General features: G+C 35.5%; 1 pseudogene; it reads left to right on the forward strand.

The window, feature by feature from the left end:
- Nucleotides 1-18,144, forward strand: part of LOC149577998 (uncharacterized) — an 83,409-nt pseudogene that overhangs the window by 11,350 nt on the left and 53,915 nt on the right.

The raw sequence follows: 18,144 nt of genomic DNA on the forward strand, positions 1-18,144 counted from the left end.
ATGCTATTCAACGACCCACAACTTGATGTCTCTTGGTTCTAGTGCAATATTTCTCTCTAATAAAAGAGGTGAGTCAATACAAGAGTCGATCAACAAAGCATACACATCAGAGAACCTTCAAGGCATGACAAATAGAAGTTCCCCTTCTGCGAGAACAATGACCCTTGGAGATGAAACCCAAGTGGCCTTATGCCTCTACCAGGGGAGCACAATGGTGAGTAATCTTGAGGGAATTGTTTCCCTTGCATTGTGAATAACACACCATGAAAGAAAAGTGAGATACTTGAGACTAAGAGGGTTATAAATGGGTCTGTGGAGTCTTTGCAATGGTTGTTACTGGCTGTGATCCACTTAAGGGTCTATTCTGGACATGTTGAAATCATGGGAAATTTTTCCCACCTCAGGCTACCCCCAAAAACATGCTGCCTAAGCTGAAGAGATGGAGCAAGAAGGTTTACCCTTCCCCTCATTTATATACCAGCCAGACTATTTATCAGTTTGAGCTTCTCACCAAAGGGGATGTGCTTCCCAGAGGTGGATGAACTCACTAGAAGCACTCCTAGGTTGTTGCAGATGATCTTGCTTGGTACATACATCACATATTTTAATAGTCTTACTTTGCACAAAAAGAGAGAAGTCTAAGATTTACTAAAAGGCACAATCTCAATACACACACGACACTTGATTCATTCTATTTGTGAAGCTTTTAGATTCTCTATCATACAACTTGAAGACACACGTGATTAGCATTTAGATGTTCATTCCAACTTGACAATGTCACCAACAAAAGTAAAATCGAGTCAACAAAATTAAATCATGCACATGAAAGCTTTTTAAAAAGGAGGGAATAAGAACATTTTCACTTTAGAGCATTCAAGATTGAATGAAGTTCATTTTGAACGCCAAAGTTGAAGTGTGTTGATTTGCAATGTTCTTTAATACCCAAAATCAAATGTTCATCGCATTCATTCTTTTCAACCTTTAGCATCCAAGATTGTGTTGATCGTGCATTCCAATGAAAATGTTATATTTTAATCCATGGCATTCAAGATTTGATTTTAGCAACATGCATTCAAAGACAAGTGTTTAAACAGTCAAGTTCATTTTCCAAGAGCATTAAACCATGTAAGGAGAACCTACAAGAAATGTGGTTAGTGGTTCCATAGAAGTCTTCAACCGACAATGCATGAGTTAGCAAATATCCCTGCAAAAATACCAAATTTCAGTCATTGATAGTGAAATAAGTATCTAAAAGCCTGCAAAATATGATAAAAACCAATACCATCATGACAGGATCGAAACCAGCTTTCTAACGATATTTCATTTTCTAAAAATGGAGTCTATATGCTCAAGTTATGAGCAAAACACAAAATGTTGCTTCTCAAGGCTTAAACATGCTGACATCATCAAAGTACAAGTTTAAATTTTATGGCCATATGGCTGTCATAGGCAAAAAAAATGACCTACTAACATGGCAAATCCAATGGGCGTGGACTATGCATGATTAGATAGTGACTTAATATGAGTCCTTTGACTTTTTTGAATTTTATTTTTTTAAATACATATATATGAATATGCATATTTTTCCCAAACTTTCACAAAAAAAAAGGTGTACCCAAAAATTTTATTTTATTTTTTTATTATTATTATTTTATTTTATTTTTATTTTTTAAATATATATTAAAGAAAATTTGAAGAAAAGAGAAGGCGAGATTTTTTTTTTTTTTTAATAAATTAAATTAAATAAATAAATAAATTTCACCTTGTGATTGTAGGGGTCTCACCAGGCGTGCCAAAATGTAGAGCTATAAAACTAGTGCTTAAAAGAATACAATGGAGAACCAAAATATTCAAAACAATAGATTTAACTCACATATATGATTAGACAAAAGAGAATTAAAGTACCAAAGTAGCCTAAGAACATGCAAACCTCTTAAACCAAGCAATTTTCCCTTTGATGTGTAGATGTGTCCCTAAGATGGGATGTATGATCAATGATGTTGCTCAATCTTCAATGGAGGATATGATCCAAAATGGATTTGTGGATGGATTTTTCCATTATGATGGTATTTTGACAGTCCTTAGTCTCTCAAAATAGCATTATAACAATAGCATAGAGATGGATGATCTTTGTGAAGGGAGAGGGTTTCATTTATAGGCCAAGGGGTAGTGAGATGGAGGGTTAGGATGCAAGGAAGGGGAATTAGTTAAGGAGGGCTAGGATGCAAGGAGAAGAGAGCATATGGATTGTGCTTCTTCAAAGCTCTAGCCTTGTGACAATTATCACAAAGGGATTGAATAGGGAAGATGGTCAAGATAGGTGGTTAGAGAAGTTATGAGGGAAGAAAAGAGGGGGATGAGTGTGGAAAATAGGTGTAAAAAGTCTTTAAAGAGCCTTTAAGGCTCTTGAATAGGAATGCAAGACTTTAAGGGTGGAACTTTGACTTTGGTTCAGTTTAGGACTTTCTTAACCCTTGGTTAAAGTTGTGCACATGCTTAAGGAAGGGATTAAGCTTAGCTTAGGATGAGATTAAGAGGTAAGTGGTTTGAGTAGGTCAAATCTTTATTTGAATATATTAAAAAAGGATGTTAAGTCTTTGTTTGAATATTAAAATGGAGGGTAAAGTCTTTGTTTGAATATTAAAATGGAGGATATAGTCTTTGTTTGAATATTAAAATGGTTGGTGGGTGGAAGTTTTGACTTTAAAATGGAGGATGAAGTCTTTGTTTGTATATTAAAATGAGAGGTGGGTGGAAGTCTTGACTTTGGCTTGGGTTAGGAATTCTTAATCTAGGATTAAGGTTGTGCACATGGTTAGAGTGAGGATTAAGCTTGGATTAGAGGGGGATTAGGGGTCAAGTGGCTTAGATTTGAGGGGATGGGTTAGTTAGATGACTAAGTGAGGTTAGTATGTGTGAATGGGTTGGATTAAGGGTTAAAATAGGGTTTAGGCAGGCTTTTAGGATTTTAGATATTTTATTAAATAATTTATTTAATAAAATGGGGATATAGAATTAAATTGAATAGATTTGAAGATTTATTCAATTTAATAGAGGAATAGGGATTTAATTGATAAATTGATTTTGGGTAATCTTTTAATTTTATCAATTGGACTATAGTTAATTAAATTAACAAATTAACTAGGGGATGACAATAGATTAATTAAATATTTAAATACTTAATTAATGATGCATTAGGAGATGACTAAATAGGATTACTTAAGTGATGTAATCAGATTTAGGTGTCTACACCATCCTCATTGCATTTTTCCCTCTAACCAAAGGTTTCTATGATACCGAATGAGTGTGTTGTGTTTTATATTTTATGTTATGAGTTTGTGATTGATATATGTTTCGCTAGTGATATTATCTTTATTTGCATGTAATGTGGTAAAATTTTAGTGATTATTGAGTGATAGAGGTAGTATGGGAGCTCTAAATTTGTTCCATAGTAAAAAAAAAATTGAGGATATTGATTCTCTCCCCTCCTGTCAACATCCTACCTTTCCTAGCATTCCAATAATTGGTATCAGAGCTATGTTTTCTTGTTGAAGGTTTTTCCACCTAAGAGTAAAAGATGAGTCATGGAGAGGTACAGGCTTGATAAGACTATTGAGAATTAGATAATGGAGATAAGAATGACCATGAGTCAAATCAATGAGATGAAAGATGCACTAAGATAGTCATTGAAAAGAAGAAAATAGCTCAACAAACCAATGAAACAACATAGCAGGAAGAAGTGATTAAAGAATTATTAGATGGAAACATGTTAGATGTATTTGATGCTACCATAGTTGACCTACCAAAGAAAAACCACATTCTTACCAAGAAAGTTAAATCATTGAAAATAGAATAAGAGTTATAATCTACTAGGATGTGTGAAGTATTGGAACAAAAGAGAAAAGATAAAGATGATAAACAAGTAGTGAAAGAACATAAGAGAAAAATTACTACAAGATTGGATGCTAAGGATGGAGATATCACAAGGTTTACATAGAATTATTATGATGTGGTTAATTAGGTACTCAGTGCTAAATCATGAGATTGGTAGGAATATGGAAGAAATTGTGGAGTTAGGAACTGTAAGGAAACTTGGCAATAAAGAATATAACTGTTTCCACATAACCCATAATAGATCTAAAATAAACACAGAATTAAAATCCACATGCAAGAGAATAGACAACATACCCACAAAATTGTGACACAAGATATACCCTGGGAAACCCTCATTGAGGGAAAAACCCAGCCTCCAAAAGCATCCATCACCATGTATTATTCAGCAAAAAATACCATTGCCATACAACCATGGAAGCTTTCATGGCCATAGCCACAACTGAGAAAACTATGTGAACAAGCATGAATCCACACATCCCATGCCATGCTTTCAACCTTCACAAATGCTCCCTTGGCTAACCTATCAAGCCTTGTCCCGCTCAACTCTTGCCTTTTGTCTTCTCCTTGTCACTCTTTCTCTCTTTCTCTACAACAACTACCCTTGTGGCTGCTTATATAGTAGCAAGTCCCACAAAACCACCAAGTGGTATTACATAAACCATGTGCTAAAACCATGTGCTACCTAACCCACTGACCCCACATTTAATATTGGGCATTTAATTCTTTTCCCCAATATTAAATAATTACATGAAATATTTTCACAATGTTACAATACAACTCATCAAGAATATTCCATGGGAATCTTTACATGTTGCACGTCCATCTAGGCACAACATTACATAATAAAATAAAATAATAATATTAACAATATTATGCAATGTGTGCAACACCCGTTATTTCAACAATCTCCCACTTGTTGTATACATTGCATAGGGTCAATCTGTAGCCACATAAATGAACAAGGGAACAATCCCTCCCAGCACATCCACCATCATGGATCAAAATACACCAAGTGCTCCATCCTGGTACCCACAACAAAATCAAAGTATCCAGCATCTCAAACATGAATGATCTCACCTCCTATTATGCCACTCCCACTGGACATACATAGAAGCCATCCAAAGAGAAAGCCACCCAACCTGTCGCATTAGAAGATCATAAAATCTTGTACCAACTAAAATTCCAAGCACAAAAACCTGATCCAAAGGTAATCACATGTATCCGTAGTTGTCAAAATATCCATAGCTGAAATAGCACCCACAGCAAGTGCCAAACCCATCCAACTATCCATACCTCAAAGGTATAACAAGTGAATCTCATATTACCAACATATCCAATCTACAACCTGCAATCACAAGCCTCAAGAGCAATACCTGCCACATATATACCAAGAAGCTCCCCCTGCAAAAGATAATGTCAAATCTATAACCAATCCACTCAACACATCTCAAAGAAGTGAATCCATGTAGTATCAAGGACATCCACAATACATAAATTGATATCCTGCAAGAAAAAATTCTCATAACAAGTCTCCAATAGTCTCCCAAGTTCACCACAACCAACAGAGGAAAGAGATAAAGGAATAACCATGTCATCTCTCACATGACATACATGAGCACAAACCAGTGATCACAATCTCTAACCAATCTCAAATCCAATGTAAGCAAAACTGAACATCCAGGAAGATAACCAAGACCAGAGAAACCATGCAAATCATAACCTGTATCATGTCCTTCTACACACACCTCTAGATGTAAACTGTGCAAGTATGATCTCCTCCATAAAACTCCAACAAGAAGCCTCAACAACACCCAAACCATACCATATAACTCATCATGGATGTAAGCCTCTCACAAGAAGATCAAACTCATTAAAACCATTCCTAAACCAAGGAATAACCATTCCTAATCCAAGGAATATGCCCAAATATAAAACCATCTCCCAAACTCAACCAGCATAACAACATATGCAGATGGAGATAACCAATGCTAAACCATCTCTCAAATGAACCCTTCAGAACTAACTCATGTACCATAGCTCAAGATCCATATCCATGAAAGACAAGCATAAATATAATGCAACTGAGAGAAAATAATGGGCTATACCTCTCAAGTAGCAAAACTGCCGAGTAGACCAAGAGTGGGGAATGAGAATGCTCATCAAGATACCCAAGTCTCCAACCAAGACTCATCTAAGAACAATCTCCTCTCAAGTCCATATCAGGTGACTGCCCCTCAGACTTCCTGTTGAAACCATCAACTGTCCCAACAAATACTTCTCTAATCCAAGAGAAATCAGCATCACCACCGTCTCTAAGTATCCATGAGCACCTGTAACCAATCAATCGATGCCAACTCCAAATGCAACATAGCAATATCATGAAGTATCCAGCTTTTGATCAGTGTACTCAATACCAAGAAACTAAACCAAGATCAATGTCAAAGTTCCAACCATGGCCTCAAGAACATAAACATGACAACATGATCTTACCATCTCAACTAAAGAAATAACATGCTCCATATGAACACACCATAATATGTCACAACTCTAAACACGTATCAAGAGTATACCATGACATAATAATGAAACCATCCTCATACCAAGGATAACATGCCAAATAAAAGCATAAATCACACCTTTGCCAAGAACCTTGTGAGTCCTCAAGATGCAACCATCTCCACACACCATGAAGAAAACCATCTCCACATACTAGGAAGAACCATCTCCACATACCATGAAGATAACCAAGAACTCCATGAGTCCTCAAGATCTAACCATCTTCAAACACCATGAAGATAACAAGTGCACCATGCAAATGTCAAAGATGCTTCTGCAGCAATAGGATCTAAGACAAACCTCCAACATCTGCAAATACTCAATAAATATATCAATGCCAACAACTCCCACTCAATCGTGGTACCAAGTCACCTATGGCATCATAAAATCCATCCTCTCCAAACCAAGAAGATATAAACCAAACCAGGAACTAATCTTGCACTGTCACCCCATCACTGTCACAAGCTCCCACTAAACCATGTATCCAAGCTATCCATGACATCATGATGAAAATACCATCCTCTAACTATGAGAATCAACCAAGGCATCAAAAATCAAAGAATTCAAAGTGCACATCATGAGCTCCTCAAAAGAAACCAAATAACCATGATCCTCAACTAAGAAGATATACCACCATAACTATATCAGAAATCCAAGCTAATGAACATCAAGGATGTACCTGTACATCCAATCATGTCATGCCAAAATCTGCACCAAATTTGAACCAATGTGTAGAGCTCTCCAAGAGCTTTCTGTTGACTACTCAAAGTCCAAAATCCTACTCCGTATGCCCAAGTTATGCCCTAATCCATGCTCAAAATAAATAACATCTAACTTTAGGGCTCTCAAAACTTGACAAAATATCAAAATCATAGAACCAAACCTATACCATCTTGTAGTTCTCTGAATTAGCTTTCCAACGCCTATAAGAACTCTGAAATCCGATATTCTGAGAGAAAGTTATGGCCATTTTACTAAAACAGTCTTTTTACCATTTTCAGTACGATTTTTCATTTTTTATTTTTTTTTAGTGACGAAAATTCCGACGGGATTAAATTTGACGGCCATCATGGGCTGAAACCAAAAAACTCTTTCATTTCCTCTGAACATGGCCAAACTAGGGCATATTATATATCAAAATTTATGGAAATGTCAACCCGGATCCAATGGTGAGGTCTATTTTTACCCAAGAGGTCATTTTTACATGCTATCCCCCAAAACCCTCATTTAAATGAAACATCCGAAAAAATATTTTTGTCCAACAATTTCATATGCCCAAATCTTTTAACATCCCATCATAACAGCAAATCCAAAGTCCTCAGATCTGCAATAAATCATTCATATATCTTGCCATTTTTTTTTATCCTCTCATGCATTCCCATGGATTCAATTTAGGGTTATAATAATAAAACCATAGCTCTGATACCACTTGTAAGGAAACTTGGCAATAAAGAATATAACCGTTTCCACATAACCCATAATAGATCTAAAATAAACACAGAATTAAAATCCACATGCAAGAGAATAGACAACATACCCACAAAATTGTGACACAAGATATACCCTGGGAAACCCTCATTGAGGGAAAAACCCAGCCTCCAAAAGCATCCATCACCATGTATTATTCAGCAAAAAATACCATTGTCATACAACCATGGAAGCTTTCATGGCCATAGCCACAACCGAGCAAACTATGTGAACAAGCATGAATCCACACATCCCATGCCATGCTTTCAACCTTCACAAATGCTCCCTTGGCTAACCTGTCAAGCCTTGTCCCGCTCAACTCTTGCATTTTGTCTTCTCCTTGTCACTCTTTCTCTCTTTCTCTACAACAACTACCCTTGTGGCTGCTTATATAGTAGCAAGTCCCACAAAACCACCAAGTGGTATTACATAAACCATGTGCTAAAACCATGTGCTACCTAACCCACTGACCCCACATTTAATATTGGGCATTTAATTCTTTTCCCCAATATTAAATAATTACATGAAATATTTTCACAATGTTACAATACAACTCATCAAGAATATTCCATGGGAATCTTTACATGTTGCACGTCCATCTAGGCACAACATTACATAATAAAATAAAATAATAAAATAACAATATTATGCAATGTGTGCAACACTCGTGATTTCAACAGGAACTAAGAATGAAAAGATGATAAATGAACTAAACCTGAAAAAGGAAATAATTAAGAGAAAGAAAATATCAAAGGAAGGTGTCAAGATACTAGATAAACAACTCAGAGGATGAAGGTGACCAATTGATACATTTGGACTAGGTTATACTAAGAATTCTACTATCAAGAAAAGATAATCATTAAAGAAAGCTGAACAAAGGAATGTGTACACCAATTTGAGGCTAAAGAAACCTAATTTCTACCATTTTGGCAAGCTTGGACTCACAAAAAAATCTACAAGAGAAAAACTAGTATGATCAATGTTACTTCCAATTTTGATGGTTATTTTTATTATTAAATTATGTACTAACATCAAGCATATGAATGCATATCTATTTTCATTCAATCCCCTAAGAAATACACATTTAATGATTATTGATTTAATTACAATAAGTTTGGACATAAGTCAAAAGAATATAGATCTCAGATTATGCCTAACTAGAAATTGAGAAAGAAAGGTAATGCAATCAATTGGTATTATAATACATGGTATTCTTGCACTTCGTGTGGAAAGTATGGTCATATTATTATAAATTTTATGAGATTACACTTTGGAGGAAGATCTAGTAATTGGAGGAAATCTAGAATTGCATGCTATCATTATCACAAGGTCAATCACTTAAGCAAGAACTATAGAAACTGTGTGTTAACACTTAATGAGGAAGACCCAAAAAGTAAAGAAAAAGTCAATGCCGATGAAATTTGTAAACAAATGAATAAGAAATGGAGGGAAAAATTAGAAGAGAATCAGACAACATACGAAACTAATGGTGACACCTCATCCAATGGATTAGATGAAACCTCCACTTCTAACTAAGTCTCAAAATAAGGTAAGGAATTGCATGACTAATGGCATATATTACATTAGTTCCTAGAATAAACTGGAAGAAAGTCGATATCTTCATATTATATGATGTATAAGGACTATTTTTGAAGTTTGTAAATCTTGAAAAATAGGCATTCTAACCAAGTTGTTCAGTTAAAAAAAGATGATAGTGGTGATCGAGCAAGTAAAATAAAAAGGAGAAATGGTATGTCACCCAAGTTTGATACAAATCTACGATGTTAACTAACTAAATGATGGAAATGGAGTATGGTCCAGTAATCACTACTAACCAACTTCATTAAAGATGACAAAATATGGAGTATTAAAAATTTAATGTGCCCTACTGTGCATTAAAAGGAAAAAAAATTCTATTTAATAGGAAATTGTATTTCATTTTATTCATCGTGCATTTTGAGAGCACATTGATAATTTGAGCAAATTATGAGAACCTATGAATTTAAAATCTTGTGAATGAGAATTTACCTAAGAATCAAAGTGCAAAGTGGAATTTGTTATAAATTGAGTAATAAGTAAAAAAATTATATTTTTCAAAACTCTAATTTATAAAAATGGCTTCAAGCTCTACAACTGGAAAGAGGAAATCAAAGAAAAATTCAGTGAAGTTGATTCAAAATGATGCATGTGAGGAACCTAAATAAAAATTATATCTAGAAGTTGTTGGAAAAATTGATAAGGTGGGTGCACTATCTTAAATATCACCTAGGGTTTTGGTAAATGATATTCATTCACTGTACCAATGCAAAATTAGTGAAATTGGCAATTTTGAGCTTTGAGAAGCATATAATGAATTACATAAGGATGAAAAACTAAAGGATGAGAACAAACATTTGAAGACTAGGGGTCTCATACATGCCCTACATTTCATAAAGGAATTCAAAGTATACTAGATTTGAGTTATTTTGAGTAGTATTCATGACATAAAGCTATGGGTAGATGATCCAATCAAAATCAAAAGAGATGTAATACATGTGGTGACTAGATAGAAAACTATAGATAAAGTGAAGACATTCTAGACAACACCAAGAATAGAAATTGAGAAAAATACCAAAGCATAATGAGATAGTTGAGGTTTGAAAGTGAGCACAATTACAAATTCAAAAGTAAAATTGTGTTTGTATGTCATTGCACATACGTTATTTTAGTCAAGTAGAACCAATAGTGTTCCATGTATGTTTGTTGATTTAGTATAAAATTGTGAAGAAAGGCCAAGTTACAATTAAGGCATCTGATAGAAAACATGAGGACTATTTGTGTTGCAAGGTCTAATACTTACAAATTTGGATCATTACTAGTATGTATTTTATTTTATCTAGACAACTATTTTCCCTCTACTAGTCAAGTGAATTGGAGAACAAACACTCCTACAATCTATCAAATCAATGAGTTTATTCAAACACTAAGTGAAAACTTTGATAGTGTGATGACCAAGAATTTTGAAAATTTCAAAGATAGGATGAATCAAAGGATTAGGATTTTTCCATAATTAGTTTATCAATATCATGATGATAGATGCTTTCTGGGTGATACTAACAACACACTAGCGAAAGTAATTATTCTTAGGGTTGTGTTGTGGTTTGACAATGTGTGCCCCATTTTGTAACACAAAATGGGAACCCACTAGTTTTCAAGATTTCCCTTTGAGACTTCTAGTTTAGAGCCTTATTCTTTTTGGACCTTCCCCTGGGTCTAGGTCAAATCTTAGGCTTTGAGTGGGAAAGATCAAACAGTCAAAGAGAGAGAAAATTAGGTTCTAGACTCTATTTGTGCTTCTAAGTGCACACATTCTCACTACACCCCCTACTCTAGGGACAGAGGGTACACACCTTCAGAGGTTCACACTTATGGGGGTGCACACTTGGCACTATCGAGGTCAACTTCTCTCACTATTCTTTTTTGCTCTCTCGATGTTGCACCTTTGTAGCTCTGCACTCCCAAGCACTATGCTACTCTAGTCCCCCTATAAGAAAAACACATAAGGTAAAACCCAAAGAGGTGCACACATGCACACCCCTAATATGTGCATATGTGCACACCTCTACACACTTCAAAACCCTAAAAAATTAAAAATTAAAAAAAAAATAAAACCTAAAAAAAAAAAAATTAAGGGGCTTCAATGAAGAGCACACATTCACACCCCCATAAGGTGCACATGTGTGCAGCTCCATTACCAAAAACACTAAAAAAAGTAAGGCTCTCCCATTGCACTAAGCTACTTGTGCATGTGCACACCTCGCAAAGGTGCAAATGTGTGTTGGTACACAACTACACACAATGCCATACCAAAGGCCAAAAAAGTGCACTACTGCACCTATAAGGGTGCACTAGGTGCACTAAAAGGTATAACAAGCTATTTGAAGGGGGGTTACTATGTTTTGGTCTATTTTCTCTAATTTTGACCTATTTTCAAGTTAGACTAGAGTCTTTTTAGGTCTCATTTTTCCCTTTTGATATTTATATGACTAATGCTTTCCTCTTTTGTGTAGATCAAATAGAATCATCATCATGTTTCATGGATGAGAAAATGACACCAAAACCCATTGCATTCAACTACTACGGAGCACCAAAGAAGTTAAGGTTCCAAGATAGGCACATAGAAATTAGAGATACATAACTAGGCCACATTGAGTAGAATGCCTTTTTGACAATCTGTAACAAACTGAAGGAGAGGTCAACAATGGTCTCTACATTGATTTAGTTTGGGCTAGTGAATGCAACATCACATCCCACTTCAGTTAAATCTTCTAAATTAATAGTGACATTGGAAAAGCATTATGTGACTTGGGAAAAGGTAGTAAAAACCATCATAGGAGAGATAGTCCAAGACCTCTGACCCTAAAACATAGAGAAAGTGTTTCACCTTCCAACATAGATCAATACTTCTAGATCTCATATGATGGATTTGAATGGTGGTACAAGGAGAATGAGAAAGAGGAAAAGGAACTAGTGCAAACCTCATTTCTAATCGACAGGTTAGCTTTGGACCACAAAGTAGGAAAGGTGGATATGACTAGAGGTTATATGAAAGATGACATCAGGTACTTGATCATCCTCCTTGGTAGAGGAATGGGCCTTCCTACAATGAGTCACCTTCAAACATGGATGATTCATGTAATTGAAACTATAAGAACTACCAAGATGCCCATTGATTGGGCCACCATCCTAAGTGATAACTTGCATGAGCAACTAGTCACCATTAAAATTAATCCTCATTTTTACATGACATCATACATGGTGTACCTCCTAGCTACTAGAACTAGTGACTATCCAAGGCTATACAAAAAGGTAACCATGTAAATTCTTGGCCCTATGTGGTATACATACAATTGGTGGAAAAGAAGCTCCTACTGTAGAGTGTGGAATATAGAGTGGTCAATGATGGGTTCATTTTTGACATCATCTAATTCATTGAAGGGGATTACACAAAAAGAATGTCAATAGAGGTGGCAACACAAATCACTAAAATAGTATCCTACTACATTCAATTCAAGAAATTCACATATCTGTGGGTAGTTGGTACTCTTCTATGATCCAAAAAGCTCCCAAGATATCCTTTAGATTGACTAATACTCCAAGAGATATCCTTCCAACTCACTTATGCTTATGGTAGAGGGAGGAAAAAACATAAGAAGACATGGGTCTAGCCAATTACAATCAGCACATTCAAGGTAAAGAAAAAGAAGGATGTTGCTACCTTTGACTCTTAATGGGATCAATATCCCTTGGAAGAATGCAGCTCCTCTCACCCATTTTTTGACAATATTGGGATGGTTTAGCATATGTTAGGGAAATTGTTTATATATATCAATGTCCTAGAAGATAATTGGATGAACACAATAGATCACTATGATGTTTACATAAGGGACTATTGTAGGATGAGTCTATATCTAGGAAATATTGTGTTGAAAATGAAGACTCCTCTAAAGGTCATAGAAAAGGATGCCCCAGAAGTGATGAATCCTTTGTATAAAAAAGATAAAATCTATGACAAGCCAATAATGAATGCTAAAAGAGGGCAAGAGGAGAGTGATGACATAAATCATCAAGCTAGACATATAGTAGAGATAACAAGGGAATGGATTTAGAAACCATTTTTGGATGGATCTAGTTCCCCATGCCATACCTCCACAAGCCATATCTAGGCCTTAGAAAGGTAAAGGTCCAAAAGTCGCCATACAAACCTACCCTAATCAATCTCCACTAAGGCTAGAAATGGTACATCAACATGAGTGGGAGGTTAAGTACTTCAAAGTTGATAAGGGAAAGCAAAGGAAAAGGGCAGCCCCAAGGGCAAGGAGACAAGTGCTAGAGGTCCAAGCACCTCTAGAGCAGGCTTGACCAGAGCAAGGGAAAGTTGAGCCTCAAGAAGAACCAACAGATCAACCTCTAGAGTAGGCACAACTAGAATAGTAAGAGGAGGAATAGAGGATCCCACCACCTAGAACTTCAGAGGAAGAAGCCTCCCCCTTAGCTATAAAGAAAGAAAGGATAGAAATAACTATGGTGGGTACTCAAAGAAGGAGATTAAAGAAGAAAAATACTTCATCCCCCAAGTTCCAGAGACCATCCCAAAAGCTTAGGATGAGAAATAAGGGGAAAAGATAAAGTGATCTAGGAAAAGGATGAATAACTAGGGCCAAAGGCTCACCTAGCTATCCAAACCACCTTGCAAGAGCTAACACAATGGAAGAAAACACAAGGAACAACAACCAAAGGAGGAAGAAGAGAGAAATACTTTTATTAATTCATCAAAACATCTTCATACATGCCCAGCTATAAGGCTTTTTGGGTTAAAGACAATTACAAATACATTCACATTCAAAGATCCAACTACAAATTAGCACTTTCAATTCCACTCTACAATCTGCTCCATAAAAACTTTCCTAACTCTAAGCCTAAACACTCTATATATACTTGCTAAAATGGCTTATAGATTATTCTAGAACATTACATAAGAGGAAGGTTGACCCAAAAATGATTTGGACACATCCCAAGAAAATATTTTAACATAAATGTCATGATCAAAATAAATCCCACAAGTTGGCTCATAGAAATCACATCCAAATGTTGACACTCAACATATACTGGGTAACACAGCACATGAAGGAATTTCTATAGTAACTTAGCACATGAAGAGTCACTCAGCATACATTGGGTAACTTAGCACATGAAGGAATTTCTATAGTAACTTGGCACATGAAGGAATTGCTACAGTAACTTGGCACATGAAGGACTGCTAGGCACGTTAATGACTACTAGGAACATGAAGGAATTGGTAGGCACATGAAGGACTACTAGGCACACGAAGGAATTTCTAGGCACATGAGGGACTTCTAGGCACATAAAGGACTGATAATCACATGAAGGAATTGCTAGGCACATGAAGGATTTGCTAGGCACCAGCTTGCAGAATGAATAAAAATGAGCAGGAAAACAAGGCAACCCAGGATGCTCCTACTTTAGACAATCGAGGTTAAAAGAAATGATTCTCCTGAATCATTGAGATGTAACAACCTGAGCTGAATCCAACTCAAATTGAGAAATCGATGAAGCATCTTCAATAGTTCTATTCTTCCACTTCATCAAATATTCATAATAATATTTTCCTCTTGTGCTCTTGCCAACTCTCTAATCCAATATTTGTTCAACTTCTTCAATCTGCTTCTTAGGATAATCATCTGATACAAAAAATTCATCCTTTGACTCATGATACTTATACAAACCAAAAATATTGAATATAGGAGATATATCCATGTCCTCAAGTAACTCAACTTCATATGCATTACCATTATCAAACTTCTTCAAGATCTTACAAGGTCCAAAAAAAATTATCTTTAGCTTATTGTATGTTTCAATTGGGAATCTTCCTTTCCTCAGATAAACCATCACCTCATCACTAACTTGAAAATTATGGTGTCTTCTAGACTTATCAGCATTCTCCTTATACTTTCAATTACTTTGTTCCAACCTCAACTTCACTTCCTTATGCAAAGACTCCATAAAATTAGCAAATACTTCTCCTATAGCACTTCTCTTTTCTTCACTAGCAACATCTCTCAAATTTGATATAACTCTAGGATGCATTCCAATAATAATCTCAAAAGGTGTCTTCCTATACTCCTATTCATAGAATTATTATATGCAAATTCAGCTTGTGCCAATACCATCTCCCAATTATTTGGCTTATTCCCAACTAAAAATCTTAGCAAATTACCAAGCTTCTATTCACAACCTCAATCTCTCCATCTGTTTATGGATGGAATGTAGAACTAAACTTTTATTCAATACCCATCTTCTTCCACAAATTCTTCCAGAAGTAACCAAAAAACTTACTATCTCTATCAGAAATAATACTTCTTGGTAATCCATGCAATCTCACAATCTCTTTAAAGAAAAGTTCGCCAACATGCTCAATATCTGATATCATCTTACATGGTATAACATGAGCCATCTTAGAAAATCTATCCACTACGACAAATATAGAATCATACCCCTTCACTATCTTAGGTAATCCAAGAACAAAATTCATACTAATGTCACTCCAATGTTTCTTAGGAATAGTAATAGGTGTATACAAACTAGTATTTTGACTCACCCCTTTTGCAACTTGACAAACTCCACAACTCTTTACAAATTTTTGAACATCCCAATAAATTTTTTTCCAATAATACTTCTCTTTCAGCAAACTCCATGTCTTATCAATTCTAAAATGTCCAGCTAACCCACCACTATGCTTTTCCTTAATCAGATTCAACCTCATAGAACTTCTAGGAATACACAACTGAATACCTTTGAACAACATACCTTCTTGAATGAAGTACTCATCATACTTACTTATGTGATATATTATATTTGGTGCTCTACACTCTATAAAGGGTGAATAACTAGGGCCAAAGGCTCACCCAGCTATCCAAACCACCCTGCAAGAGTTAACACAATGGAAGAAAACACAAGGAGCAACAACCAAAGGAGGAAGAAAAGAGAAATACTTTTATTGATTTATCAAAACATCTCCATATATTCCCAATTATAAGGGCTTCTAGGTTATGGCCAATTATAAATACATTCACATTCAAAGATCCAACTACAAATTTGCACTTTCAGTTCTACTCTACAATCTACTCCCCAAAAACTTGACTAAATCTAAGCCTAAACAATCTATATATACTTGTCAAAATGGGTTACAGATTATTCTAGAATATTACATAAGAGGAAGGCCAACCCAACAATGGTTTGGACACATCCCAAGAAAAGATCTTAACATAAATGTTGTGATCAACATAAATCCCATAAGTCAACTTGCAAAAATCATGTCCAAATGTTGACACTCAGCATACACTGGGTAACTCAGCACATGAAGGAATTATTATAGTAACTCAGCGCATGAACAATCACTTGGCATACACTAGGTAACTTGGCACATGAAGGAATTGCTACAATAACTCGACACATGAAAGAATTGCTATAGTAACTCAGCATATGAAGGACTACTAGGCACATGAAGGATTGCTAGGCACATGAAGGAACTACTAGGCACATGAAGGACTGCTAGGCACATGAAGGAACTACTAGGCACATGAAGGATTTTCTAGGCACCAACTTGCAAAATGAACAAAAATGAGCAGGATAACAAGGCAACCCAGGATCCTCCTACATCAGACAACTAAGGTTGAAAGAAATGGTTCTCCTAAATCATTGAGATGTCACAACCTTAGTTGAATTCAACTCAAATTGAGAAATCCATGAAGCATCTTCAATAGGTCTATTCTTCCACTTCACCAAATATTCATAGTAATCATTTCCTCTTGTGCTCTTGCCAACTCTTTGATCCAATATCTGTTCAACTTCTTCAATCTACTTCTTAGGATAATCATCTAATATAACAAATTCATCCTTTGATTCATGATACTTATAAAAATTAGAAATATTGAATATAGAAGAGATATCCATGTCATCAGGTAACTCAACTTCATACCCATTACCATTGTCAAACCTCTTCAAGATCTTACAAGGTCCAAATTTCTTCATCTTCAGCTTACTATATGTTCCAACTAGAAATCTTCCTTTCTTCAAATGAACGATCACCTCATCACCAACTTGAAAATCATGGGTTCTTCTAGTCTAATCAGCATTCTTTTTATACTTCTAATTACTTTGTTCCAACCTCAACCTCACTTCCTTATGCAAAGACTCCATAAAATAAGAAAATTCTTCTCCTACAGTGCTTCTCTTTTCTTTACTAGCAACATCTCTCAAATCTGACATACTTCTAGGATGCATTCCAATAAAAATATCAAAAGGTGTCTTCCTTATACTACTGTTCACATAATTATTATATACAAATTTAGCTTGTGCCAATACCATTTCCCAATTACTTGGCTTATTCCCAACTAAACATCTTAGAAAATTACCCAACCTTTTATTCACAACCTCATTCTATCCATCTATTTGTGGATGGAATGTAGAACTAAACTTCAATTCAGTACCCATCTTCTTCCACAAAGTCTTCTAGAAGTAACCAATAAACTTACTGTCTCAATCAGATATAATACTTCTTGGTAATCCATGCAATCTCACAATCTCTTTAAAGAAAAGTCCAGCAACATGTTCAGCATTTGATGTCTTCTTACATGGTATAAAATGATCCATCTTAGAAAATCTAGC

This window comes from Cupressus sempervirens, chromosome 1, assembly GCF_028749045.1.
Source record: "Cupressus sempervirens isolate cs-2001-9-10 chromosome 1, ASM2874904v1, whole genome shotgun sequence".
In the NCBI taxonomy this organism is placed as follows: Eukaryota; Viridiplantae; Streptophyta; class Pinopsida; order Cupressales; family Cupressaceae; genus Cupressus; species Cupressus sempervirens.